At 47.1% G+C, this 26,669-nt stretch overlaps 1 protein-coding gene across 1 annotated transcript in view; it reads left to right on the plus strand.

The window, feature by feature from the left end:
• The first annotated feature begins 18,242 nt into the window (after positions 1 to 18,242).
• The window catches only part of adar (adenosine deaminase RNA specific), a 69,644-nt gene continuing 61,217 nt past the window's right edge, over positions 18,243 to 26,669 (plus strand). Inside the window, exon 1 of the mRNA XM_080183521.1 lies at positions 18,243 to 18,421. The gene's annotated coding sequence lies outside the window, so the exon portion shown is untranslated. The remainder of the gene's footprint in view (positions 18,422 to 26,669) is intronic.

The raw sequence follows: 26,669 nt of genomic DNA on the forward strand, positions 1-26,669 counted from the left end.
TAAATGTGTGGGGTTATGGGAAAAGGGCCTGGGTGGGATTGTGGTCGCTGCAGACTTGATGGGCCGAGGCAAGTTTTTTCACACGGAGGGTGTTGGGTGCCTGGAACTTGTTGCCGGGGGAGGGAGTGGAAGCAGATATGGCAGGGACTTTTAAGGGGCGTCTTGACAAATACATGAACAGGATGGGAATAGAGGGATATGGTCCCCGGAAGGGTAGGGGGTTTTAGTTCAGTTGGGCAGCATGGTCGGTGCAGGCTTGGAGGGGCCGAAGGGCCTGTTCCTGTGCTGGAATTTTCTTTGTTCTTCAAATGCTGTACTGTACTTTCAAGCAATTATTAGATAGGCACATGGAGCACTCCAGAATTATAGGGAGGGGATAGCTTGATCTTGGGATTGGACATAGCTCGGCACAACATTGAGGGCTGAAGGGCCTGTACTGTGCTGTAATGTTCTATGTTTCTATGTAGGGATTAGAACCATAGAACATGATTCTGTGACATTAGGGAGAGAGTGGATGAAAATCAGATTTTATATTTCTGAATCCCATGACGAGATTACATTTTGGGATAATGAAAGCCATGGCCCTCAGTATTTACTGAGCCTCTCCAGGCAGCGGACTGTTTAGTTCCACAAAGCACCCACACTATCCTGTCCTGAATAGACCATGAGTTTCATTGATCTTGTGTGTGTGATCAGGGCACTCCTGATTTATAATCCTGTTCCCGCTAAGTGTCTGGGAGCGGATCTGTCCCCTCATAAAATGGATTAGGTTTTATTTTAATGTTTGCCACCCTAACGGAAATGCTCTTTCAGTGTCCATGGTAAATTATATAGAGTCACAGAGGTTTACAGCTTGGAAACAGGCCCAACTTGTCTGTGCTGCCCTTTTTTAAACCCCTAAGCTAGTCCCGCATTGGCCCAAGTCCCTCTATACCCATCTTACCCATGTAACTGTCTAAATGCCTTTTAAAAGACAAAATTGTACCCGCCTCTATTACTGCCTCTGGCAGCTCGTTCCAGACACTCACCACCCTCTGTGTGAAAAAATTGCCCCTCTGGACTGTTTTGTATCTCTCCCCTCAAATCTATACCCTCTCGTTTTCATCTGGATTCATTCAGCTGTAGATCAAGAGAGCAAAACACAATGAAGGCACTTTGACAGCAACTGAGTCACCTCAAGTCTGCATCCAGCGAGAGTAAGGTGAACTTTAGGTTAACTCCCTCAACTACATATATCTGAGTAATAACAACCTGTTAAGCTAGATTCCCTGACCATCATTACTTCAAACCGTAACATTTTCTTTGTGATGACCACTCCGGCGAAGTGGCCCAAAAGTCTGAAAATGGAAGTGTTCCACACCAGGAAGGGTGGGATGGGTTGTCAGCATCAGGGCATCAGGACCCTACTGATGGGTGGCACGATGACGCAGTGGTCAGCACTGCTGCTTCACAGCACCAGGGACCCAGGTTTGATTCACAGCTTGGGTCTGTGTCTGTGTGGAGTTTGCACATTCTCCCCGTGTCTGTTCCAGTGCTTCAGTTTCCTCCCACATTCCGGAAGACGTGCTGGTTAGGGTGCATTGGCCGTGCTAAATTCTCCCAGAGAGAACCCGAACAGACGCTGGAGTGTGGCGACTAGGGGAATTTCACAGTAACTTCACTGCAGTGTTAATGTAAGCCGGTTTGTGACACTAATAAATAAACTTTACTTATTTTACACCATCCTTCTTGAGAATATTTTGCTTGCGTCATGGATGTGGATGTTTTACTACTGACATTCCCCCCTGAAGATGCTAATTCTTGCCCCAGAATCACATCATGGGTTCCAACCCAACCATGAGGAAACTGGGTCTATGATGAGACTTCATCCCAACTTGTTGGAGCAGGAATTACTGGATAGTGCTCAGCAAGGGGAAACCCTGCTTCAGTTCTCTACGTTGGAGGGGCTCGTAAAGTCCAAAGTATATTTATTTATTAATGTAATAAGGAGGCTTACATTAACACTGCAATGAAGTTACTGTGAAAATCCCCTCGTCTCCACACTCTGGTGCCTATCTGGTACACTAAGGGAGAATTTAGCACAGCCAATGCACCCTAACCAGGAGGCTTTCAGACTCAGAGGTAACACTCAGAGGTAACAAGAACATTGGTCGTGTCCTATTGCCACACCCTGCTCGGCTCAACTAACTCATTACAGGCTTAAGGATTGAAACTGGGCCATTCCTACTTTCAGTAGCACAATGGGCTATAAATTTGGGGTCAATGTAATGAAATGATTTGTACACTGTAAATGGCTGCCAGTTTGGAATAACGGTACCCCGTGTTGTACACTATAAATGACTACCGGTCAAGTACAGTAGGTCATACAAGTGTGCGGGAAGGTGGTTGCAGAGATGTTGCTGGGTTGGAAATATTTTATTTCCCTCAGCCCCGCCAACCTCTTGGCTTTTTAGTCCCACCACCTAACGAGCAGTGACCACACAGGGACAAGTGAGACCTGTGGACATTGATTGCAAACATCCAATATGTTGCTTGGTCACCCACTTTCCATCTCCATCTGGTTCTTGGCTTTGTTTTGGTCATGTGTGCAGTGTGATTGCAGCCAACAATCAGACACGGTCTAATCAATGGTTTAAACCTGTTCACTGTACAAAGTGCCTTGGACTTCAAGCTAAGGGGTCATCATATCAAAGGATATTCATTAAAGGCTTTAGAACCTAACCAGCCGAGTCTTTGGTCATTTATTCCCTCCTAGGAACTTTAAGCTGTTATAACTCAAGGAGACGGGATATATGAAGAAGAATAAATGGAGCTTCGATTTGATTTGATTTATTATTGTCACATGTATTGGGACACAGTGAAAAGTATTGTTTCTTGTGCGCCATACAGACAAAGCAGAGAAGACCTTAAGACATAGGAGCAGAATTAGGCCACTTGGCCCATCAAGCCTGTTCCACCATTCAATCATGGCTGATATTTTTCTCATTCCCATTCTCCTGCCTTTTCCCCATAACTCCTGATCCCCTTATTAATCAAGAACCTATCTATCTCTGTCTTAAAGACACTCAGTGACCCGGCCTCCTCTGCGGCAGAGTGTTCCACAGATTCCCCACTCTCTGGCTAAAGAAATTTCCCCTCATCTCTGTTTTAAAGGATCGTCCCTTTAGCCTGAGGTTGTGCCCTCTGGTTCTAGTTTTTCCTACTAGTGGAAACATCCTCTCCACGTCCACTCTATCCAGGGCCTCGCAGTATCCTGTAAGTTTCAATAAGATCCCCCCCCATCCTTCTAAACTCCAACGAGTACAGACCCAGAGTCCTCAACCCGTTCCTCATACGACAAGCTCTTCATTCCAGGGATCATTCATGTGAACCTCCTCTGGACCCTTTCCAAGGCTGGCACATCCTTCCTTAGATATGGGGCCCAAACTAAGAACATAATAAGAACATAAGAAATAGGAGCAGGAGTAGGCCATCTAGCCCTTCGAGCCTGCCCCGCCATTCAATAAGACCATGGCTGATCTGTCATGGCTCAGTTCCACTTTCCCGCCCTCTCCCCATAACCCTTAATCCCCTTGCCTATCAAAAATCTATCAACCCGCGTCTTAAATATATTTAGCGAGGCAGCCTCCACCACTTCAATGGGCAGAGAATTCCAGAGATTCACCACCCTTTGAGTGAAGAAGTTCCTCCTCAACTCCGTTCTAAACCGCCCCCCCTTTATCTTGAGGCTGTGCCCTCTAGTCCTACTGTCCTTTCTGAGCAGGAAGAGCCTCTCCACCTCTATCCAATCCATCCCATTCATCATCTTATATGTCTCAATGAGATCTCCCCTCATTCTTCTAAACTCTAATGAGTACAAGCCTAGTTTATTCAGCCTCTCCTCATAGTTCAACACCCTCAACTCCGGTATCAGCCTAGTAAACCTCCTCTGCACTCCCTCCAAGGCCAAAATATCCTCGCGTAAGTGCGGCGACCAAAACTGTACACAGTACTCCAGCTGCGGCCTCACCAGTGCCCTGTACAGCTGCAGCAAGACCTCCCTACTTTTATATTCAATCCCCCTCGCTATGAAGGCCAGCATCCCATTCGCCTTCCTGACCACCTGCTGCACCTGCAGGCTGGGTTTTTGCGACTCATGCACAAGGACCCCAAGGTCCCTCTGCACCGTCGCATGCTGCAGTTTTTTGCCATGTAAGTAATAATCCTTCCTACCATTATTCCTACCAAAGTGGACAACTTCACACATGCCAACATTAAATTCCATTTTTCAGTTCCTGGCCCATTCGCCCAGCCTATCTAGATCCTTCTGCAGACTTTCCACACCCTCCGCACAATTTGCCGTTCCACCAATCTTGGTGACATCAGCAAATTTTGACACCATACACTTGGTTCCCTCCTCCAGATCATCTATATAAATGGTAAATAGCTGAGGCCCCAGCACCGACCCCTGGGGCGCTCCACTAGTCACCAACTGCCAATCCGAATAGCACCCATTGACCCCCACTCTCTGCCTCCTATTTGACAGTCAATCCCCTATCCACGCTAACACCCTACCCCCAACTCCATGCCCCCTAACCTTCTGTAATAACCTCTTGTGCGGCTGCTCACAATACTCCAAATGGGGTCTGACCAGAGCCTTATACAGCCTCAGAAGTCCATCCTTGATCTTGTATTCTAGCCCTCTCCACATGAATGCTAACACTGCATTTGCCTTCCTAACTGCTGACTGAACCTGCATGTTAAGAGTGAACCTCAATTAAATCCGGAATATAAAGCTGGTGCCAGTAATAGTGGCCATGAAGCTGCCATCATCAATAATCATAAACCCATTTGACCCCTCTAGGGAAGAAACTCTTCTGGCCTCCTACGTGGCACAGAAACACGATCGCCCTCTGAAATGGCCTAGCATCCATTCAGTTCAAGGGCAATCAGCGACATCCACTGCCCACAAAAGAATAAAATTTCAAAAAAACAGTGTGATCTCTGTGCTCTTCCAGTTGCGGTCTCTTCACCATCCATGTCTTCAGCTGCCTTGGCTCTACACCTCTCACCGCTCCAGCCGTCCTAACATCTCCTTTTGTGACTCAGTGTCAAAGACTGCTTGGTTACGCTCCCACAAAGTGCCTCAAGGAGGCTTTACTACGTAAAGATGCTATAAGAGCGGCATGGTGGCACAGTGGGTTAGCACTGCTGCCTCACAGTGCCAGGGACCCGCGTTCGATTCCCAGCTTGGGTCATTGTCTGTGCAGAGTCTGCACGTTCTCCCCCGTGTCTGCGTGGGTTTCCTCCAGGTGCTCCGGTTTCCTCCCACAGTCCAAAGATATCTGGGTTGGGTGGATAGGCCATGCTAAATTGTCCCTTAGTGTACAAAGATGTGCAGGTTAGTTGGATTGGCCATTCTAAATTGCCTCTCAGTATCCAAAGATGTGCAGGTTAGGTGGACTGCCAATGCTAAATTGCCCCTTAGTGTCATGGGGACTAACTGGGGTAAATGCATGGGGTTATGGGGATTGGGCCTCGGTTTGATCGTGGTCGGCACAGACTTGATGGGCCAAATGCCTCTTTCTGCACTGTATGATTCGATAAATGCAAGCTGTTAACTGATAGGGTCTGTAGAACAGACACTGATGGGGTCTATACAGCAGGGGGAGGCAGAGGGCCCTTGTTGTCAGCTGTAGGGACGCCCTTTACCCATGAGAAAGAACTACATTTCACTTTGTGATCGTCCTCTAGTGGCTGCAAGCAGTAGGGGGAAATTAAACCAGATCTGGTATTATGTTAAACATCCTTCCAACTCCTAAACTTAAGGGAATAGCTTTTGGAACCTCTCCTTATGATTTAACCTTTATGCTCTGACCAGGTGGCACAGTAGTTAGCACTGTTGTCTCACAGCGCCAGGGACCTGGGTTCGATTCCCGGTTTGGGTCACTGTCTGTGTGGAGTCTGTATGTTCTCCCCGTCTCTGCGCGGGTTTCCTCCGGGTGCTCTGGTTTCCTCCCACAGTCCAAATATGTGCAGGTTAGGGTGGATTGAGGTGAGGGATACCGTCAGTGTCCCTGCTGATTTCACCTGTGGGAAGTGCACCCATCTCCAGTTCCTCGTAAACTGTGATAGGGAACTGGTGCTGGAGCTGGATGAACTTTGGATCATTCGGGAGGCAGAGGTGGTCACCGATAAAAGCTTCAGGGATTTAGATACTCCGAAGAATGAAGATAGATGGGTGACGGTGAGAGGGGCTGGAGGAAGCAGCCAGTGCAGGGATCCCCCGTGGTCGTTCCCCTCGGCAACAAGTATACCACGTTGGATACTGTTGAGGGGGATGACCTACCAGTGGTAAGCCAAGGTGACCAGATCTCCAGCACTGAGTCCATCCCTGTGCCTCAGAAGGGAAGGGAGTAGAGCAGGACAGCAATAGTTATTGGGGACACAATGGATAGAGGGACAGATAGGAGGTTCTGCGGCAGCAAAAGAGACTCACGGATGGTATGCTGCCTCCCTGGTGCCAGGGTCCGTGACGTCTCGGACTGTGTTTTCAGGATCCTTAAGGGGGAGGGGTATCAGTCGCAGTTCGTGGTACACATCGGTCCCAACAACATAGGTAGGAGGAGGGATGGGGATTTAAAACAGGAATTTAGGGAGCTAGGATGGAAGCTGAGAGCCAGGACAAAGCATGTTGTCATCTCTGGTTTGTTACCGGTGCCACGTGCTAGTGAGTTGAGGAACAGGGAGAGAGTGCAGATTAACATGTGGCTGCAGGGATGCTGTAGGAGAGAGGGTGTCATTTACATGGATAATTGGAGCACATTCTGGGGAAGGTGGGACCTGTACAAACAGGACGGTTTACACCTGAACCAGAGGGGCACCAATATCCTGGGAGGAAAATTCGCTATGGCTCTTCGGAGGGGGTTTAAACTAATTTGTAGGCGGATGGGAAAACGAGCTGTAGTCCAAAAACCAGTGTTGAAGCTGGCTTCTGGACTACAGCTCAGTGAGGTACTGAGCAAGGTACCAATGTCGCAAGAGTGTACAGGCAGAAAGGGTGGTGGGTTGAAGTGTATTTACTTCAATGCAAGGAGCATCTGGAATAGGATAGGTGAACTTGGAGCGTGGATTGGTACTTGGGACTATGAAATTGTAGCCATTACGGAGACAAGGTTAGAACAGGGACAGGAATGGTTGTTCACAGCTCCGGGATATAGTTTAACAGCTGCTCAAAGGCATTTCGAGGGGGGTCTGCATACTGAGGTTATATGGGCTGAAGTTAGAAATAGGAAAGGGACAGTCACGTTGTTATGAGTTTTCTATAGGCCCCCAAATAGTAATAGTGATGTGGGCAAAACTATAAGGTTCATGGTAGGAGATATAGGAGGGATGTCTGAGGTAGATTCTTTACTCAGAGAGTGGTTGGGGTGTGGATAGTGGAGTCGGACACTTTTAGGAACTTCCAAGCGGTTATTGGATAGGCACATGGAGCACACCAGAATGGTAGGGAGTGGGATAGCTTGATCTTGGGTTCGGACATAGCTCGGCACAACGTTGAGGGCCGAAGGACCTGTACCGTGCTGTACTGTTCTATGTTCTATCCAAAGATGTGCAGATTAGGGGGATTAGTGGACTAAATGCATTGGGTTGTAGGAATAGGGTGGAGTGGGGAGGAAGTCTAGAAAAAAGTGCTCTGTTGGAGAGTTGACACAAACACCAGGTTAAAGTCCAACATTGGACTTTGGCAGCACTTTCGGAGCACTTGTTGCTCATTCATCAGGTGAGTGAGGAGTTGTGTTCACAAACAGGGCATATAAAGACACAAACCCAATTTACAAGATAATGGTTGGAATGCAAGTCTTTACAGGTAATCAAGTCTTAGAGGTACAGATAATGTGAATGGGGAGAGGGTTAAGCACAGGTTAAAGAGATGGGTATTGTCTCCAGCCAGGACAGTTAGTGAGATTTTGCAAGCCCAGGTAAGTTATGTGAGTTACAGATATTGCGACATGAACCCAAGATCCCGTTTGAGGCCGTCCTCATGTGTGTGGAACTTGGCTATCAGTTTCTGCTCAGCGATTCCGCGTTGTCGTGTGTCATAAAGGCTGCCTTGGAGAACGCTTACCCAAAGATCAGAGGCTGAATGCCCGTGACTGCTGAAGTGTTCCCCGACAGGAAGAGAGCACTCCTGCCTGGTGATTAGTCTGCACCTAAATGCAGAATCGATGGGCCAAGTGGCTTCAATCTGCACAGTAGGGATTCTGTTCTATATAATACTAAAATGAAAGCTAAGCCAGCCAGCAGTGAAATCAGGAATCACTTTCCTATATTGGTTATGGTGGAAATCTGGACACCCCCACCACCGCCCAGATTCTGAAAGGAAAAACTGTATCTAAACTCCATTTCCCCACCTTTGTTTTACATCCCGTCACACCCTGAGCTACCAAAATTAAAAACAGTAAACATGAGTTTAAACTCCACCATGGCGATTTGAAGATTTAAATTCAGATTTGTTTTAAACTCTGACAATAGCACCGTGGGTGTACCGATACCATTGAAGCTGCAGTGGTTCAAGAAGGCAGCTCACCACCACCTTCTCAAGCGTCAATTAGCAAAGGGCAATAAATGCTGCGCCAAACCAATGACGCCCACATCACAGAAATAAATTTAAGAAATAGAAACCTCGACTCAATAAGAGTAAACATAAAACTGTCGGAATCATAAATTCCCGACACTGCAACAGGGACCGTTCTTTGTTTATTTATCAGTGTCACAAGTAAGGCTTACATTCACACTGCAATGAAGTTACTGTGAGAATCTCCTAGTCGCCACACACCAGCATCTGTTTGGGTACACTGAGGGAGAATTTAGCACAGCTGACCCACCCTAACCAGCACGTCTTTCGGACTTTGGGAGGAAACCGGAGCACCTGCCGTCCCTAACAGTTCTGGATCTATATGTACCTGCTGTCCCTACCAGCTCTGGGTCTATATGTACCTGTTGTCCCTACCAGCTCTGGGTCTATACATAACTGCTGTCCCTACCAGCTCTGGGTCTATATGTACCTGTTGTCCCCACCAGCTCTGGGTCTATATGTACCTGTTGTCCCCACCAGCTCTGGATCTATATGTACCTGTTGTCCCCACCAGCTCTGGGTCTATATGTACCTGCTGCCCCTACCAGCTCTGGATCTATATGTACCTGCTGTCCCTACCAGCTCTGGATCTATATGTACCTGTTGTCCCTACCAGCTCTGGGTCTATGTGTACCTGCTGTCCCTACCAGCTCTGGATCTATATGTACCTGTTGTCCCTACCAGCTCTCGGTCTATATGTACCTGCTGTCCCTACCAGTTCTGGATCTATATGTACCTGCTGTCCCTACCAGCTCTGGGTCTATATGTACCTGCTGTCCCTACCAGCTCTGGATCTATATGTACCTGTTGGCCCTACCAGCTCTCGGTCTATATGTACCTGTTGTCCATACCAGCTCTGGATCTATATGTACCTGCTGTCCCTACCAGCTCTGCGTCTATGTGTACCTGTTGTCCCTACCAGCTCTGGATCTATATGTACCTGCTGTCCCTACCAGCTCTGGATCTATATGTACCTGCTGTCCCTACCAGCTCTGGGTCTATATGTACCTGTTGTCCCTACCAGCTCTGGGTCTATATGTACCTGCTGTCCCTACCAGCTCTGGGTCTATATGTACCTGTTGTCCATACCAGCTCTGGATCTATATGTACCTGCTGTCCCTACCAGCTCTGGATCTATATGTACCTGCTGTCCCTACCAGCTCTGGATCTATATGTACCTGCTGTCCCTACCAGCTCTGGGTCTATATGTACCTGTTGTCCATACCAGCTCTGGATCTATATGTACCTGCTGCCCCTACCAGCTCTGGGTTTATATGTGACTCCAATTCCTACACCAACGTGGTGTCAAAACTGATGTACGACACAGAAACAGGCCATTCAGCCCAACTGGTCTTTGTCGATGTTACGCTCGACACAAGCCTCCCTCTCTTCCTCTCTTTACTTTGTCTCAGCCTATCTAACTGCCTTCTGATATGGCCTAGTAAACCACATCCTGTTAAATTAATGATAATAAAAAGGGTGGTGGCCTCTGGAAGATCTTCACCATGAGATTCGGTCAATTTAACTGATTGCCACCATGCCGTGAGATTTAAAATCCTTCTCCACCACCAGCACACTGTAGCTACAATTTCCAGAGGGCATTTGATGAGGTGCCACATCAAAGATTTTGATTTGATTTATTATTGTCACGTATTAGTATACAGTGAAAAGTATTGTTTCTTGTGCACTATACAGACAAAGCATACCATTCATAGAGTACTTAGATTGATTTATTATTGTCACGTATTAGTATACAGTGAAAAGTATTGTTTCTTGCGCTACACAGACAAGGCATACCCTTCATAGAGCACATAGATTTGATTTATTATTGTCACATGTATTGGGATACAGTGAAAAGTATTGTTTCTTGCGCACTACACACACAAAGCATACCCTTCATAGAGAAGGAAAGGAGAGACTGCAGAATGTAGTGTTACAGTCATCGCTAGGGTGTAGAGAAAGATCAGCTTAATATAAGATAGGTCCATTCAAAAGTCTGATGGCAGCAGGGAAGAAGCTGTTCTTGAGTTGGTTGATACGTGACCTCAAACTTTTTATCTTTTTCCTGACAGAAGAAGGTGGGAGAGAGAATGTCTGGGGTGCGTGGGGATCCTTAATTATGTTGGCTGCTTTTCCTGAGGCAGCGGGAAGTGTAGACAGAGTCAATGGATGGGAGGCTGATTTGTGTGATGGATTGGGCTTCATTCACGATCTTTTGTAGTTTCTTGCATCTTGGGCAGAGCAGGAGCCAGACCAAGCCGTGATACATCCAGAAAGAATGCTTTCTATGGTGCATCTGTAAAAGTTGGTGAGAGTCGTAGCTGACATGCCAAATTTTCTCAGTCTTCTGAGAAAGTAGAGGCATTGGTGGGCTTGATTTAGACAGGGGTATGTTCTCCTCTACACTTCCTGAAGGTGATGACAATATCCTTTGTTTTGTTGACATTGAGGGAGAGATTATTGTTGCTGCACCGGTTATTGTGGAAAATAAAAGCTCAGTTAGTTGCAATGAGGAAATAAGAACCTTTGGCGGGAGGATAGGACCCAAAGCAGTCGGGAGACAGAACAGAAGGTCGAGGACAACACAGAAGTTAAAGAGAGCACATTAAATAGTAAAGGCAGTGACAGTAATCTTACTACCAGACAAATTAGGCAAAAGCAAGATAGAGAGCAAGGGAAGTCCAGATTGAACTGCATTTATTTCAATGCAAGAGGCCTGATGGGCAAGGCAGATGAACTCAGGGCATGGATAAGATATTATAGCAATTACTAAAACATGGCTTAGGGAGGGACAGAATAGGCAGTTCATTGTTCAGAGTACAGATGCTATAGGAAAGATAGAACAGGAGGTAAAAGAGGAGGGGGAGTTGCACTTTTGATTCAGGAAAACATCACAGTGCTGAGAGGGGATATATCTGAGGGTTCACCCACTGAGTCTATAATAGGGTTGTATTATAGGCCCCCAAATAGTCAGCAGGAAATTGAGGAGCAAATATGTAAGGAAATTACAGATAGCTCCAAGAAAAATAGGATGGTAATAGGAGATTTTAACTTCCCAACATTGACTGGGACAGCCATAGTGTTAGAGGGTTGGATGGAGAGAAATTTGTTGAGTGTATTCAGGAGGATTTCTCATTCAGTATGTGGATGGCCCAACTAGAAAGGGGGCAAAACTTGATCTCCTCTTGGGAAATAGGGAAGAGCAACTGTTAGCGAGGGATCACTTTGGGATCAGTGACCATAATTTTATTAGTTTTAAGATAGCTACGGAGAATGATAGGTCTGTCCCAAAAGTTAAAATTCTAGATTGGGGCAATGCCAATTTTGATGGTATCAGGCAGGAATTTTCAACCATTAACTGTTGGGGGGGGGTCAATGGGAAGGTAAAAGGACGTTTGGTAACTGGGATGCTTTCAGAAGTGTGTTAACCAGGGTTCAGGGTAAGCACATTCCTCTTAAAGTGAAGGGCAAGGCTGGGAGAAATAGGGAACCCTGGATGACTTGGGATATTGAGGCCCTGGTCAAGAAGAAGGAGGAGGCACATGACATGCATAGGCAACTGGGATCAAGTGGATCCCTTGAAGAGTCTAGAGGGTGTAGGAATAGAGTTAAGAAAGAAATCAGGAGGGAAAAAAGGGGACACAAGATTGTTTTGGCAGATAAGGCAAAGAACTTAAAGAGCTTCCACAAATACAGAAAGGGCAAAAGATAATTAGGGACAGAGTAGGGCCTCTTAAGGATCAACAAGGTCATTATGTGTGGATCCACAAGAGATGGGTGAGATCCTAAATGAATATTTCTCATCAATATTTACTGTCAAGAAAAGCATGGATGTCAGGGACTTGGGGAAATAAATAGTGATGTCTTGAGGAGTGTACATAGAACAGAGAAGGAAGTGCTGGAAGTCTTAAAGTGCATCAAGGTAGATAAATCCCTGGGACCTGGTGAAATGTATCCCAGGACGTTGTGGGAGGCTAGGGAGGAAATTGAGGCTCCCCTTGCCGAGATATTTGAATCATCGAGAGTCACAAGATAAGATGCTTGATGATTGGAGGGCGGCAAACGCTGTGCCTTTGTTTAAAAAGGGCTGCAGGGAAAAGCCTGGGAACTACAGGCTGGTGAGCTTCACATCTGTAGTGGGTACATTGTTAGAAGGTATTTTGACAGACAGGATTTACAAGCATTTAGAGATGCAAAGACTAATTAGGGACAGTCAGCATGGCTTTGTGAGTGGAAAATCATGTCTCACAAATTTGATTGAGTTTTTTGAAGAAGTAACCAAGAAGGTAGATGAGACCATTGCAGTTGATGTTGTCTACATGGACTTTAGCAAGACCTTTGACAAGGTACTGCATGGTAGGTTGTTGCATAAAGTTAAATCTCACAGGATCCAGGATGAGATAGCTAAATGGATACAAAATTGGCTTGATGACAGGATGTGGAGATGCTGGCATTGGACTGGGATAAGCTCAGTAAGAAGTCTCACAACACCAGGTTAAAGTCCAACAGGTTTATTTGGCAGCACAGGCTTTTGGAGTCTCGCTCACTCACCTGATGAAGGAGCAAGACTCCGAAAAGTTGATGACAGAAGCCAGAGGATGGTTGTAGAGGATTGTTTTTCAAACTGGAGGCCTGTGACCAGTGGTCTGCCTCAGGGATCAGTGCTGGGCCCACTGTTATTTGTAATTTATACTAATGATTTGGATGAGAATATAGGAGGTATGGTTAGTAAGTTTGCAGATGACACCAACATTGATGGCATGGTGGACAGTGAAGAAGGTTATCTAGGATTGCAACGGGATCTTGATCAATTGGGCCAGTGGGCTGAAGAATGGCAGATGGAGGTTAATTTAGATAAATGCGAGGTGATACATTTTGGTCGATCGAACCACGGCAGGACTTACTCAGTTAATGATAAGGCATTAGGGAGAGTTCTGGAACAAAGAGATCTAGGGGTACAGGTTCATAGCCCCTTGAAAGTGGAGCCACAGGTGGACAGAGTGGTGAAGGAGGCATTCGGCATGCTTGGTTTCATCAGTCAGAACATTGAATACAGGAGTTGGGATGTCTTGTTGAAGTTGTACAAGACATTGGTAAGGCCGCACTTAGAATACCGTGTGCAATTCTGGTCACCCTATTATAGAAAGGATATTATTAAACTAGAAAGAGTGCAGAAAAGATTTACTATGTTGCTATCAGAACTTGATGGTTTGAATTATAAGGAGAGGCTGGATAGGCTGGAACTTTTTACTCTGCAGCGTAGGAGGCTGAGGGGTGATCTTATAGAGGTCTATAAAATAATGAGGGGCACAGATCAGCGAGATAGTCAATATCTTTTCCCAAAGGTAGGGGAGCCTAAAACTAGAGGGCATAGGTTTAAGATAAGAGGGGAGAGATACAGAAGGTTCCAGAGGGGCAATTTTTTCACACAGAGGGTGGTGAGTGTCTGGAATGAGCTGCCAGAGGTAGTAGTAGAGGCAGGTACAATTTTATCTTTTAAAATGTATTTAGGCAGTTACATGGGTACGATGGGTATAGAAGGATATGGGCCAAACGTGGGCAATTGCGATTAGCTTAGGGGTTTTAAAAAAAAGGGGCAGTGTGGACAAGTTGGGCTGAAGGGCCTGTTTCTATGCTGTAAACCTCTATGATTTTAATTAGAGAGAGATACTTACAAACGGATATGGATAGGTTAGGAGATTGGGCCAAAATGTGGCAGATGGAGTTTAATGTGGATAAGTGTGTGGTCATGCATTTTGGTTGGAAAATTGGGAAGGCAACTTATTATCTAAGTGGGGAGAGACTTCAGGGTGCACCGGTGCAGAGGGATCTGAGTGTCCACGTTCATGAGTCACAGAAAACTAGCATGCAGGTACAGCAGATAATAGAGAAAGCGAATGGAATGATGCATTTAGAGCCAAAGGAATAGAATATAAAGGCAAGGAAGTATTGTTGCAACTACACAAGGCATTGGCGAGGCCACACCTGGAGTATTGTGCACAGTTTTGGTCCCCGTATTTGAGGAAAGATATAGTGACATTGGAGGCAGCTCAGAGGAGGTTCACTAGATTGATTCCAGAGATGAGGAGTTTGTTGTATGAAGAGAGATTGAACAGTTTAGGCCGATACTCTCTGGAATTCAGAAGAATGAGGGGAGATCAAATTGAGGTATACACGGTTATAAAAGGTTTGGATAAAGTAGACATGAAGCAGATGCTTCCTTTTGTGGGACATTCTAGGACGAGAGATCATACGATAAGGGACAGCAAATTTAAAACAGAGGGGAGGGGAGACTACTCCCAAAGAGTTGTGAATCTGTGGAATTCGCTGCCCCAAAGTGCAGTGGATACTGGGACAGTGAGTCAACTTAAGGTAGAGTTGGATAGATTTTTAACTGGTAACAGGGTGAACGGTTATGAGGAAAATGGGGATGAGGAGCATGATCGAATGGTGAAGCGGACTCGATGGGCCGAATGGTCTAATTCTGCTTGTCTATCTTATGAAGTTATGGAGGAGTTGGATTGTTCAGCACAGATGTGATGGACCAAATGACCCTCCTTCCGTGCCGGATCAGGCTCTGATTTTACGAACATGTTTTTCTTGCCTTTGTGGCATTAGGTCTTTATCTCAGTGCCGTTCTATTGGCTGGTTGTAATTGACAAAGTATTAAATTGCAGGGCGGTAATAATCTTGAGAATTTCAGCTGGGAAGCATCTAATGTTGGGCAGCTGATTGGCTTGTTGTGTTTTAATCCTGTCTAACCATGTTGTCATCTTGTTAGTTAAGTATAAACATGTGAAGCAGGGAGGGGGCTATAATAGGCAGTTTTAGCTGGGTTGGTGTTGGGCTCTGGAAGAGACAAGCTGGTTATCAGTGTGGATTTGTGTATTTTTATATTTGGTGGGGGGCTGTTCCTATCTGTAAGGTGTCTCCATGAAATTGGTGTTGGAGAGAATGTGGATTGTTGGCCATGATGGAGGCTTTATTGGTGAAGTAATGTGGAACTGTAAATGATCAGGCCCTTGTATCCTCATAGATTTAATTATTTTGATTCTCTCCTAGCCCACCTTCTATCTAAAACATTTACTATATCCTTAATTGTGTCACATCTTATTTTCTCATTGCCCCTGTTACTAGCCTGACAATACCTCTGTTCTCCTAGGATCTTGTTTCATTTTATCTGTTACCTCCTTCAGCTCTTCAATTCTAAGGTTTGTGTTCCTTCATTGGTTAACACTGCTGCCTCAGTGTTGGGGACCTGGGTTTGATTCTGGCCACTGGTGACTGTCTTGTGTGGACTTTATGTATTGTCTGTGTGGGTTTGCTCTGGTTTTCTCCCTCACAGAAAGCATTCTTTCTGGTTGTATCACAGCTTGGTATGGGCTCCTGCTCTGCCCAAGACTGCAAGGAACTACAAAAGGTTCTGAAATGTAGTCCAATCCATCACACAAACCAGCCTCCTGTCCACTGATTCTGTCTACACTTCCTTTGCCTTGGCAAAGCAGGCAGCATAATCAAGGACCCCACGCACCCCAGACATTCTATCTTCCCCCTTCTGTCGGGGGGAAGAAGATACAAAAGTCTGAGCTCATGTACCAACCGACTCAAGAACAGCTTCCCTGCTGCTGTCAGACTTTTGAATGGATCTACCTCACATTTAGTTGATCTTTCTGTGCACCCTAGCATGACTAACACTACATTCTGCACCCTCCTTTCCTTCTCTGAATGGTATGCTTTGTGTTTGCAAGAAACTATACTTCTCATGATGTTAATACATTTTGATGATAAATCAAATCAGTCTAAAGATGTGTGGGTTAGGTTGATTTGACATGCTAAATTGCCCCTTTAGTGTCAAGGAAATTAGGAGGGTAAATGTGAATGGGGCTAGGGCCTGGGTAGGATTGTTGGTGCAGGTTTGAAGGGCTGAATGGTCTCCTGTACAGTAGGGGCTTGATTCACATGGGGATAACAGTGCTGGGGAAGAAGTTTTTTTTGTTCATGGGATGTGGGCATTGCTGGCAAGGCTAGCATTTGTAGCCCATTCTTAATTGTCCTTGAGTGACTAGCTAGGCCACTTTCAGAGGGTAATTGTGTCAACCATGTTACTATGGATGTGGAGTTGCATGCAAGCCAGACCAGGTAAGGATGGCAGATTTCCTTCCTTAAAGGACTTTGTGAACCAAATGGGTTTTTTTTTTAAACAGCAACTGATGGGTTTCATGGTGGTCATTTGACTTTTAACTCCAGATTTTTTAGTTCACATATTGACATCTGTTGTGGTGGGATTTGAACTTTGGGTCCCCAGAGCATTACCCTGGCTCTAGCTGACTGGTCCAGTAACAATAGTATGGTATTGGCTCCCCAAACTTGCTGCATTTTCCTTGTGAGAATGAAACCATTTATCACCATGAACCTGTGATCCTAGCCTCTCAGCACCAGGGACCTGGATTTGATTCTGGCCCTTGGTGACTGCTCATGTTCTTGTGTCTGTGTGGGTTTCTGCCAGGTACTCCAGTTTCCACCCTCATTCCAAAGATGTGCTGGTTAGGGTGGATTGGCCTGCAACCCCATGCACTTGCTGTAGCTAGTGTCCCCAACATGAAGGGGCAATTTAGCATAGCCAATCCACCTAACCCACACATCTTTGAATTGTGGGAGGAAACTCGCACACAGTCAAGGGCAGAACATGCAGACTCTGCACAGACAGTGATCCAAAGCCAGGAATCAAACCTGGGTCTCTTTGCACTGAAGGCAGCACAGTGGCAAGCATTGCTGCTGCCTGTGTACCTGAACAGCTGGGTCACCTTGGTGGTGGATGAGAGGGGGAGACACCATTGTTGAATCCCCCACTATCAACATCCTTGGGTGGGGGGAGGGCGGTATTTACCATTGACTAGAAACTGAACTAGACCCAGCCATATAAATACTATAGTTGCAAGAACAGGTCAGAGTTCTGAGTGACTCCCAAAGTCCATCCACCACCTGCAAGTGTAGCCAAACAGGTGCTGGCCAGAGTGTGGCAACGGGGGGATTTTCACAGTAACTTCATTGCAGTGTTAATGTAAGCCTGCCTTTGAAATTAATATATAAAACTTTAAACTAGGTAAAAGTCAGCCATTCAGTTTGAAGGTCCTATGATTTTCCAGCATTCTCTCTTCTGGTTACAGATTCCAGCAGCCGCAAGTAATTTGCTTTTAGCGTAGTGGCTTTATTACCTGTGACACTCTCTCAAATAAACCTGAAACATTTAACATTGCCCAAACCGTAAACGCTTACAAAGGTGAGCAGGAACCACGCTGGTGGGGATGGTGGAGGAAATTTGCCTTGATCAAACATGGCTGGTCGGCCTTATCGGCCGACCTTCCCTCCCCTTGATAAAAGATGGCCGACCTCGCGCGGTCTCTCACACCCCGGAAACGGCTTCAGCGCCGTGGTGCGCAGGCGCCTCCACGTGCCGAGACGCAATTTCCGGTTGCCAGGACAGGGGGAGGGGCGGGAGAGCGAGCGGGAAAGGGGGCGGTGTGTGGGGGAGGGGGGGGTTGTTGTCACTTGGAGCCGGGATACAATAGGAACGGGTGTGTGTGTGTGTGGGGGGGGGTTTGTTTTTTTTAAAAAAGGGGGGGGGAGAAATGAACATATATTTAGATATTTATATATAAAAGGGAACAGGAATAAAGCACCCATCCCACACACACATACATACCAACCACCCCCTTTCCCCTTCCCGCGATGCGGAGCCTAACCTGAGGAGAAAGCAGCACCGGCGCTCGGGGCCTAAGGAGTGATGGAGCTCGCCGCTTCGATGTAAATATGAACTTCCTCCATCCCCACTTTACATGGTTCCCCCCCCGGGAGAAGGGAGGGGGGAGAAATTAAAAGATGTTTTTGATGGTCTTACCTGAGGAGGAGGAGGAGAGGCTGCTGCAGCCGCCGGCCGGCCGGCCAACCGTCCTCGAATGGAACGCGGTGTCGGCGGGCGCGAGGGGGCAATTGGTGCCCAGAGGGGGGGTAGGGATATTGACCCTGTGCGTGTGTGTGTGTGTGTGAGAGGAGGGGGGAGTAATTGGTGCCTATGGGGGGGGGGCGCGAGGATATTGACCCTCTGTGTGTGAGGGGGGGTAATTGGTGCCGGGGGGTGGGGGGGGGGTCGGCATATTGACCCTGTGTGAAGGGAGGGAGCAATTGGTGCCCAAAGGAAGGGTGGGTATATTTACCCTGTGCGTAAGGGGGGGATGAATTGGTGCCCGGGGGGGGGGGGGGGGTGGGGGTATTGACCCTGTGTGTGTGAGGGGGAGCAATTGGTGCCCAGAGGGAGGGATGGGGGTATTGACCTCTGAGGTGGGAGCAGTTGGTGCCGGGGGGATGGGGGTATTGACCCTCTGTGTGTGAGGAAGGGGGCAATTGGTGCCGGGATATTGACCCTGTGTGTGAGGGAAGGAACAATTGGTGCCCAGAGGGGGATTGGGGATATTGACCCTGTGTGTGGGGGTGGAGCAATTGGTGCCCAGAGGGGGTGTGTGAGGATATTGACCCTGTGTGTGAGGGGGGGATGAATTGGTCCTAGGGGGGCGGGATATCGACCCTTTGTGTGTGGGATTGGAGCAATTGGTGCCCAGAGGGGGGCTGGGGATATTGACCCTGTCTGTGAGGGGGGAGCAGTTGGTGCCCAGAGGGGGGGGGGGGTGGCAGTATTGAATTGCCCGCTGTGGGGGTGGGGATGTTGACCCTGTGTGTGAGGGGGGAGCAATTGGTGCCCAGAGGCGGGGGGGGGGGGGTGGCAGTATTGAATTGCCCGCTGTGTGTGTGAGGGGGGAGCAATTGGTGCCCAGAGGGGGGGTGGCAGTATTGAATTGCCCGGTGTGTGTGTGTGTGTGTGGGGGGGTGGTGATGTTGACCCTGTGTGTGAGGGGGGAGCAATTGGTGCCCAGAGGGGGGTGGCGGTATTGAGTTTCCCTGTGTGTGTGGGGGGGGCAATTGGTGCCCATAGAGGGGATGGTGGTATTGAGCTGCCCCTGTGTGTGCCCGGGGGGGGGGGGGGGGGTGGCGGTATTGAGTTGCTCCCTGTGTGTGTGAGTGGGATGGGGATCAGTTGGGGGGGGGGTCGGCGTTATTGAGATGCCTCTTGTGTGTGTGAGTGGGGGGAAATCAATCGGTGCGGGGGGGGGGTGGCGGTATTGAGTTGCTCCCTGTGTGTGTGAGGTGGGGGGAGGTGCCCAGAGGAGGGGAGGGGGCGGGGACGGCGGTATTGAGCTGCCCCTGCGGGGGAAATGGGGCGGAGCTGAAGGAGGTGGGGGCGGGGCGAAGCATGCTGCCGGCGCGCAGGCGCACTCGGTCTCCCGCCTCTCTGGGACCGGCTGGCTGCAGCAGCAGCACAGGGTAGGCCGCGTGTTGTGGCCAGCACGTTTTAACGCCTTTTAGCACATTATTAATGTACATGTGGTGTTTAATGATTTATTTTCTAACCCTCTGTTTTCTTTATGCTGCATTGGTTGTCCTGCAAAGAAAATCTGTGTTTAATTTTTGTGGTGGGAGTGAGAGAAAGGGGGCAAAAGTTTTCAATGTAATGTGTCTCCTGATTTTTATATTTTTCTTTTAGTAAGCTGGTGTTTAATCATCTTTATTTGCCAAATGCCCCCAAACAGACTGAATTGCCTAACCCTGCTCCTAATTCTTGATTTGATTCAATTTATTATTGTCACATGTATTGGAATACAGTGAAAAGTATTGTTTCTTGCGCACTGTACACACAAAGCATACCATTCATAGAGTACATAGATTTGATTTATTATTGTCACGTACGGGATACAATGAAAAGTATTGTTTGTGTGCTATACAAACAGCATACCATTCATAGAGTAAATAGATTTGATTTGTTATTGTCACATGTATTGGGAGACAGTGAAAAGTATGGTTCCTTGCGCGCTACACACACAAAGCATACTGTTCATAGAGAAGGAAAGGAGAGGGTGCAGAATATAGTGTTACAGTCATAACTCGGGTGTAGAAAAAGATCAACTTTGTGTGAGGTAGGTCTATTCAGAAGTCTGACAGCAGCAGGGAAGAAGCTGTTCTTGAGTCAGTCGGTACGTGACCTCAGACTTTGTTGTACCTTTTTCCCGACGGAAGAAGGTGGAAGAGAGAATGTCTGGTGTTGCATGGTGGGTCCTTAATTATGTTGGCTGCTCTTCCCTGAGGCAGCAGGAAGTGTAGACAGAGTCAATGGATGGGAGGCTGATTTGCGTGATGGATTGGGCTACATTCACGACCTTTTGTAGTTTCTTGTGGTCTTGGGCCGAGCAGGAGTCATACCAAGCTGTGATACATCCAGAAAGAATGTTTTCTATGGTGCATCTGCAAAAGTTAGTGAGAGTCATAGATGACATGAAAATTTCCTACTCTTGACACTTTCTACTTCATTCCATTGATGTTATGAGGGGCATGTTCTCCATTATGCTTCCTGAAGTCGATGGTCTTGATGGCAGCATGTCATTTGGTAGCAGGCTGGATTCATAGAATCCCTACAGTACAGAAAGAGGCCCTTCGCCCCATCGAGTCTGTACCATCCACTCAGGCCCTCTCCCCATAACCTTATACATTTACCCTAGCTAGTCACCCTGATACTAAGGGAAAATTTAGCACGGCTAATCCACCTAACGAGCACATCTTTCGGACTCTGGAAGGAAACCAGAGCACCCGGAGGAACTTCACACACAGACAAGGAGAAAATGCTTGCCACATTGCCACCTCCTTGGGATTATTTGGTGCTGGCCAGCACCAAAGAGGGTCATCTAGACTTGAAGCTGTTGAATCAGTCGGTATGTGACTTCAGACTTTTGTACCTTTTTCCTGACGGAAGAAGGTGGAAGAGAGAATGTCTGGGGTGCGTGGGGTCCTTGATTATGCCGGCAGTTCTTCCCCGAGGCAGCGGGAAGTGTAGACTGAGTCAATGGATGGGTTTGCGTGATGGGATTTGGCTACATTCACAACCTTTTGTACAAACGTTGGCACTGTTCTCTTTCTCCTCCCACAGATTGTGAGATTTTCCCGCATTTTTCTATCTTTCAGTTTCCAGCATCCACAGCTTTTGGGCCTCTTAAGGTCAAACCAAATAAACAAACTCAAATTAGGACAAAGTAAAAGGGGCAGATTCCCAAAAGGAAGGGGAACAGCCCGAACAAAATCATCAAGTACAAAGGAAACTTAAAAACGTCAAATTAAAATGTGATTATGAGGGTCAATAATGCACCCCAGCCCCTGCGGTGCCCAACAAGCGCGGAAGGCATCAACTGCGCCCGCGGACACCGCATGCTCCCTCTCCAGGGACACTTGGCTGCGAACGTAGCCGTGGTAGAGGGGCCACAATTTTTGGGTTTTATCTGGATTACTTGATGCCGTCTTGGGGACGGCATTGTACTGTCGCTGCCGTCTTGGGGACGGTATTGTACTGTCGCTGCTGTGACGTTGTGTTGGGCCAGTATAAGAACATCAGGGGTAAGCTATTTGGCCCCATTGAGCCTGCTCTGCCATTCAGTAAGATCACGGCTGATCTTTTTGTAGACTCAGCTCCACTTAACCACCCACTTACCATAACCCTTAATTCCTTTACTGTTCAAAAATTTATCTATCCTTGCCTTTAAAAACATTCAATGAGGTAGCCTCAACTGTTCACTGGGCAGGGAATTCCTCCTCAATTCAGTCCAAAATCTCTCCCCCTTATTTTGGGACATTGCCCCCTCGTTCTAGTTTCACCCGCCATTGGAAACAACTTCCCTGTCTATCTTATCTATTCCCTTCATAATCTTGTATAGAATCCTGCAGTGCAGAAGGAAGACATTCAGCCAATCGAGTCTGCACCAACCACAAACCCACCCAAGCCCATGCATTTACCCTAGTTAGTCCCCCTGACACTAAGGAGCAATTTAGCATGGTCAATCCACCTAACCCGCACACCTTTGGAATATGGGAGGAAACCGGGGCACCTGGAGGAAACCCACACAGACACGGGGGGAATGTGCAAAGTCCCCACAGACAGTGATCGAACCCGGGTCCCTGGTGCTGAGGCAGCAGTGCTAACCACTGTGCCACCATGCCCACAGTTTGGGCACATGCCTATAACGATAATAAAAGTCGCTTTATTAATGAGCTATTCATGTCATTAACAAACAGTACATACTGAAAGGTATATTAATATTGTTTCTATAAGATCCCCCCCATTTTTCTAAATTCCATTGAGTATAGTCACATTGTTCTGCTGCTAAGGTGAAGCTGTATTACGCCACGCACCATGTTATTTCTTTGATTTTGATTTATTCTTGTCATGTGTGTTAGAATACAGTAAAAAGTTTCTTGTGCACTATACAAAGCATACCGTTCATAGAGAAGGAGAAGAGCAAGTGCAGATTGTAGTGCTACAGTCATAGCTAAGGTGTGGAGAAAGATCAGATTAATGCAAAACAGGTTGAACGATGTGTGGGTTAGATTGGTCATGCTAAATTGCCCCTCAGGGTCCAATCAACCTAACCTGCACATCTTTGGTCACTAAGGGCAATCTAGCGTGGGCAAAGATGTGCAGGTTAGGGTGATTGGTCGTGCTAAATTGCCCATTAGTGTCCCGGGATGCATAGGGAATAGCGGGGTAAATTTGTGGGGTTATGGGGATGGCCTGGGGTGGGATTGTTGTCGATGCAGACTCGATGGGCTGAATGGCCTCCACTGTACTGTAGGTATTCTGTGATTCAAAAGTCTGACGGCAGCAGGGAAGAAGCTGTTACTGAGTCGGTCTGTATGTTACCGCAGACTTTTGTATCTTTTTCCCGGTGGAAGAGAGAATGTCCGGGGTGCGTGTGGTCCTTGATTACTGCTTTTCCTGAGCAGTGGGAAGTGTAGACAGGGTCAGTGGATGGGAGACTGGTTTGTGTGATGGATTGGGTTACGTTCACGGCCTTTTGTAGTTCCTTGCAGCCTTGGGCAGAGCAGGAGCCCATACCAAGCTGTGATACAACCAGAAAGAATGCTTTCTATGGTGCATCTGTAAAAGTTGATGAGAGTTGTAGTGGACATGCCAAATTTCTTTACTCTTCTGAGAAAGATTCTTCTGCTGAGGTAGTGCTATGTTGTGGCAGAGTGTACTGTTCTGCAGTTAGGGTGGAGTACTGATATGGCACAGTGTGCTATTATGCCACTCAGGTTGAGCAGTGTTGTGGCACAGTCTTGTGTTACAGTCCTGTGTATTGTTCTGCGACGAATATGATGGAACTGCTGTTTCTCTGTGCAGCACCTGTGTTGTAGCACAGCACTACTCTGCCGGTGCTAGGCGGGAGATGTATTCAGGTGTCAAAGAAAACTGCAGCACAGGAACAGGCCCTTCGGCCCTCCAAGCCTGCACAGACCATGCTGCCCAACTGAACTAAAACCCCCTACCCTTCCGGGGACCATATCCCTCTATTCCCATCCTATTCACGTATTTGTCAAGACGCCACCTTTAAAACTGTATCTGCTTCCACTACCTCCCCTGGCAGCAAGTTCCAGGCACCCATCACCCTCTGTGGGGAAAAAAAAACTTACCTTGTATCATAGAATCCTACAGTGCAGAAAGAGGCCCTTCAGCCCATGGAGTCTGCACCGAACACAATCCCACCCAGGCCCTACCCCCATATCCCTCTAACCTGCGCATCCCTGGACACTAAGGGGCAATTTCTTAGCATGGCCAATCAACCTAACCTGCACATGTTTGGAATGTGGGAGGAAACCGGAGTACCTGGAGGAAACCCACGCAGATACGCGGAGAATGTGCAAACTCCACACAGTGACCCAAGCCGGGAGTCGAACCCTGGAGCTGTGAAGCAACAGTGCTAACCACTGTACTCCCGTGCCGCCCCATCGCCCATCTCGTTTAAACCTTGCCCCTCACACCTTAAAACCTGTGCCCCCTAGTAATTGACTGTTCCATCCTGGGGGGGAAAGCTTCTGACTATCCACTCTGTCCATGCCCCTTATAATCTTGCAGACATGTATTAAGATTCTATTTAGGACGGAGGTGAGGAGACATTTCTTCACCCGAAGAGTGGCGGGCCTGTGGAACTCATTGCCACAGGAAGCAGTTGAGGCCCAAACACAATGTATTCAAGAGGTGGCTGGACAAAAGACTTCAGCCCCTCAATTTCGGAGGATGATTTGCATTGCGTGAAAGTTTTGCAAATGGGTGACTCCTTTTACAAGTGCCTTTGTCGCATGGGTCTTTGAGTATGTTGAGGTGCATGTGGTGTTTACAAAACCCGTGGCTGCAGAGAACACCGTTTGTAATTCTGAATCTTGTTGAAAATGAGCCATTACGAATCAGTGCTAATTATTCTGAATTCCTGAAAATCTTTGAATGCAAGAAATAGCAGACTCTTCCTGCATCCCTTTTTTATTGAGATTTTGTTAATGCATGTAACAACGTGCGGGTGCATAACGCGTGCTGTAGATATATTCAAATAGTGTTAAGTTCTAATTTAAGGCTTGTACCTCCAGCTCCCTCTCTCTCGTTTGTGTATATTTGCTTGGTTTAATTAATTTTAATCACGTTTGTGCGGCTATTTATTTCCGACTATTTGCAGTTTTAGATGTCACACCCCAGCAGCAGCAAATGTTTTTATCCATTTTAAAATTGTGTGAGCTAATTTTTGAATGTTTTCAGGTGTGGATCACGGGCCTTGCAGTCCCTTGCTTGTGTTGTGTAGTTTTCTTTTGCTTCTTTTTTTCTATAAACCGCGTGTTAATATTTGTCGTCTGGGTCCAAAATCACGTGCGCTACTTTGAAAAGGAATCATTGTTGAAATCTTCCATTTATTTCAGATGCTTTATACAGTTCTGGATTCACAAGTGACTTCCATTTATTTTTCAGAGTTCTGGACTCAGAACGTTGTATGCTGGGTTTTTATTCTGATGGTTAAAGTATTTCTGGGCAGCAGGTGACACTGCCAAGGAGAATTACTAATTGCTTATCTGCATTTTCTCAGAGAACATTTAGGTAGGAGTCACACTGACATTGTGAGGAGGATGGCACGGTGGCACAAGTGGTTAGCATTGCTGCTTCATGACGCCAGAGTTCCAGGTTCGATTCCCGCCATGGGTCACTGTCTGTGCGGAGTTTGCACATTCTCCCTGTGTCTGCGTGGGTTTCCTCCAGGTGCTGCAGTTTCTTCCCACAAGGTTGAAAGACGTGCAGGTTAGGTGCATTGGCCGTGGTAGATTGTCCCTTTGGGGGATTAGCAAGGTAAATATGTGTGTGGCTGTCTGTGTGGAGTCTGCACGTTCTCCCCTCACCCACCCTGTGTCTGTGCATGGGTTTCCTCTGGGTGCTCCAGTTTCCTCCCACAAGCTGAAAGACATGCGGGTTAGGGTGCATAAGCTGTGCTAAATTCTCCCTCAGTGTACCCTGAACAGGCCCCGGAGTGTGGCGACTAGGCGATTTTCACAGTAACTTAATTGCAGTGTTAATGTAAGCCTATTTGTGACACTGATAAAGTAAACTCGCCAGCCTAAGTGGAGATCCCTTCCCTGAATGATATTGGATTGATTTCTTTTTTAGATCATCCAGTGGTCGGTTTAGTTCTGTACTTCAGTGCGGCGGCTAGGATTAGGGAGAGGATAAAGAACACAGAAAATTACAGCACAGGAACAGGCCCTTCGGCCCTCCACGTCTGCACCAACCACGTTGTTAACTAAAACCCCTCATTTTTCCGGGGACTATATCCCTCTCTTTCCATCCTATTCATGTATTTGTCAAGATGCCCCTTAAAAGTATGTCATATCCGCCTCCGCTTCCTCCCCCGGTAACGAGTTCCAGGCACCCACTACTCTGTTTTAAACAAAAACTGCCTCGTCCATCTCCTTTAAACCTTGCCCTTTGCATCTTAAACCTGTGACCCTAGTAATTGACTCTTCCACCCTGGGAAAAAGCTTCTGACTATCCACTCTGCCCATGCCTTTCATAGCTGTCCCATGTTCTCACTGTACAGGATACTTGCTGACTGGTACCGTTTGAGAACGATTCAACGACATGTAGTGT

This window comes from Carcharhinus amblyrhynchos, unplaced genomic scaffold, assembly GCF_965287045.1.
Source record: "Carcharhinus amblyrhynchos unplaced genomic scaffold, sCarAmb.v2.hapA chromosome_322, whole genome shotgun sequence".
Taxonomy (NCBI): domain Eukaryota; kingdom Metazoa; phylum Chordata; class Chondrichthyes; order Carcharhiniformes; family Carcharhinidae; genus Carcharhinus; species Carcharhinus amblyrhynchos.